The sequence below is a fragment of the Porites lutea genome, chromosome 3 (assembly GCF_958299795.1).
Source record: "Porites lutea chromosome 3, jaPorLute2.1, whole genome shotgun sequence".
NCBI lineage: Eukaryota > Metazoa > Cnidaria > Anthozoa > Scleractinia > Poritidae > Porites > Porites lutea.
Window position 1 is genome coordinate 27,970,597 of NC_133203.1, and position 3,193 is coordinate 27,973,789.

General features: G+C 38.0%; 1 non-coding gene across 1 annotated transcript; it reads right to left on the reverse strand.

Moving 5' to 3' along the window:
- Positions 1-724: 724 nt before the first annotated feature.
- Positions 725-798, reverse strand: Trnas-aga (transfer RNA serine (anticodon AGA)). Its single transcript has one exon. It is a non-coding gene; the product is annotated as a tRNA-Ser (tRNA).
- Between the last annotated feature and the right edge of the window lie 2,395 nt (positions 799-3,193).

The window sequence follows — 3,193 nt, forward strand, 5'->3', positions numbered from 1 at the left end:
AAATACACGTCATCTAGTTATGAAACACGATCTTTGCCATGGATGACATGGATGAGATTTTCCTTCGTGTTTTAGACAGTACTTAGTTGTTTTTGTTTTGGAATAACATCGGCATTGGCGAGTAGTAGAACGAAAATATAATTCAGTGGTAGAGTCATGGAAGTAATTAGAGAAGCCCTTTGAAAGAGATGTTTGTCTACTCTAACCAAACCTCCCACAAAAAAAATAGCAACATTTGCCTCTCGGAGACAGCGTACCAGCACAAAGGAACGAGGAAGAAGTGCAAGAAAACAAATCAAGCCACCATAATTCAGTGACAGCGTCAGTGTCTAATATAATGGACAAACCACATCGCAAGCCCTGACCGAAGTCGAAAGCAAGCGACATTTCTAAGCAGAGTCCCAGTCCACTGCATCACACCTTTTTGCCCGGACGCGCTCGTTTCACCGCCCAACCTTTATCCGCCCTGGTGTACGATCATGCACGATCATGTGATTAGCAAATTTTCTGGGATTGGTAGATTTCCTTATCCATGGTTGGTGCTCTGCTAGCGCGCGCTAATATTACGTGTTGTGGTGTGTACAAAAGCAATAACAACACGGCAAAAAAAATAATAAATTAAAAAATAAGGGAGATTTATAATTGTGCTATTTACGATTTAATATTTAAAGGAAATAAAGGGAGATGTAAAGAATCAACCATAAGAGGACACAGGAAAAATCTGAGCCCCAGATGGGATTCGAACCCACGACCCTCCGTGTTCTAGATCGGATGCTCTAACCTCTGAGCTACTGAGGACTCGTTGGCGAGCAAGGGTCATTTTTGTGGGTTGGACTTGCGAACCGTATCTCGCAGTCACACAGTCCATCACAAGCAACACATTAAGGCTTAACTGTACCACACAGTCACATTAATAGTAAGAAATGTCTCACTCATGAAGGAGCCTCCAACCAACCAACCTATGCCACTGATATTAATATTTAAAGGAAATAAAGGGAGATGTAATCTAGAACACGGAGGGTCGTGGGTTCGAATCCCATCTGGGGCTCAGATTTTTTCTGTGTCCTCTTATGGTTGATTCTTTACATCTCCCTTTATTTCCTTTAAATATTAACATCAGTGGCATAGGTTGGTTGGTTGGAGGCTGCTTTATGAGTATTTACAATTTGCAATGAAAAGGAGGAGTGACTCTTTAATGTGGCAATAATGCATATTACTAATAGTTACAGTGCTGGCCATTGCAACTGGTAATTCTGTAGTTGCAACTGTCACTTCAAAGAACAAGCTATTTTACAAATATAACAATGCCCCTATCCCTGAAAACAATAAGTAGTGCAGGTTATGGGGGCCAATGAAATAAGAGGTTTTGATGGGTGCAGGTCAATCGATTTTACACACAACCACAAAATCATACATACATTACTACTAGGGTGACACATTAATTGGTTATGTAATGAGATGTCTTCTCTTACTCAGTATCTTAATTCTTCAAAAGATAGCTCCATATAAGTCAGTTTGAAGGTTTTTCCGTAACCAAGCAAGAAGAAGCTTATTCTTTCTTTCCTCAAACTTATATGTTTTTTCTTTTTCTTTTTTTTTTTTCAAACAAAAATGATTTTAATAATGACTTCACAACATTATGTAAATCCTCTATTAAGCCCCCCTTCCAGGGGCACCCAACGAATATTTTTCTGAAAATGAGCCGTTAACTACAGAAAACCAAAATTTAGATGCTTTTAAGGCATTTTCAAGCACTTTTCTGTGTTGCTGGAAAGAATTTATCTGTTCCTCACTCCCAGCAGGTTAGATGGCTATTCTCCCAGCCAGCAGAGCAGCCTTCTCCATGTTTGCCAGCCAGCAGGAAAAAAAATTTCTGTATTCAAATAAGCGCCGCAGGGTTGCTTGGAAATTGCGGCGCTGATTCGAGTATATACGGTCAAAATAAATAACACACAGCCTTATCTCTCGCTTGTCAACCAAGAATAACAACAACTACAATGGTAATGAAAAAGGGACGTCACTAAGCCTTCCCTAGATGTACCTTTTGTGAATCCTATTCAGTCCAACTTGAATATAGTACTTCAGGCTGTTTAATAGGTTTTGACAACCGTGAACTCGCGCTCCGCCAAAACCCGAATGTTTTAATTAAAAATTTTTTAACAGTTGTGTAACACTATTATGTAAGATGGACGAAAGAAATGCATTTACCAAGAACATGCAGATACAACACTTTATTGTGACTATTGGCAACCTTAAGATACCTTTCCTTTACACCCCGATAAGTTTGTTCTGCAGTTGGTGCTTCCACAAAAAACCTAACACACTTAAATCTAAAAAAAAAGGAAAAAAAGAACCATTAGACGAATATTAAAGAAAACCTACTAAATCCAGCTGAAAGAGGTAAAAATATAATATTTCCAACAGACAAGTGTTTTTTTTGTTTAAAAATATTCTCTCCCTAAGAATGAATGGAATGTTGCTATCGACATCATCCGTCACGGGCATGTAGAGAGGTTTAATTAAATCAACTTTTCCCAAATTTGGTTCTAAACATGGTTGAAATTGTGTCTTGTCTGTATGTTAAAGCCTTTTCCTTAAAACAGAGCTCCTCATTAACTGCTCTTTAATTTTTAATTTCTAAACATACACATACTGAATAAGGGCTAGGACATTTTACTTCTTGGTTCTAAACGGTTGAGCTGCTTTAACCGCATTAAATACAGTTATAATTGAAACATGCAGTTTCTAGTGAAGATTAAAAAAAAATTTACATAAATGTACCGCATAAACCATGGATCAGTATTTGCAATCCACACTACATCTGCAACCTGCACAACAATCATTGTAAAATAGCAAAAAAATTGAAGACAATTGTACACACATCAGCAGTAAATTTATAACCATGTCTTCCAATTAAACAAGAAAGTTATTTAGGAATTTATTAAAACAGCTCTGAGACGGTTGCCCTAGTTGAAACAAAACAAAAAAGGGGTAAATGATTTTAAAAAAAAGTTTAGAAGGACAAATAACTGATAATAAGACCAAGCTAACAGCACCCATCGTCAGAAGCCTTACACCACGTGTGGAAGAAGAGAGGGTCAAAAGAACGAACAGTAAAAGAATGCTCGTTGTCACAACTCTAGCCCCACCTACAGCGGGAGAGAGGGTCGCAAGGACGAACAAACAAAGAATG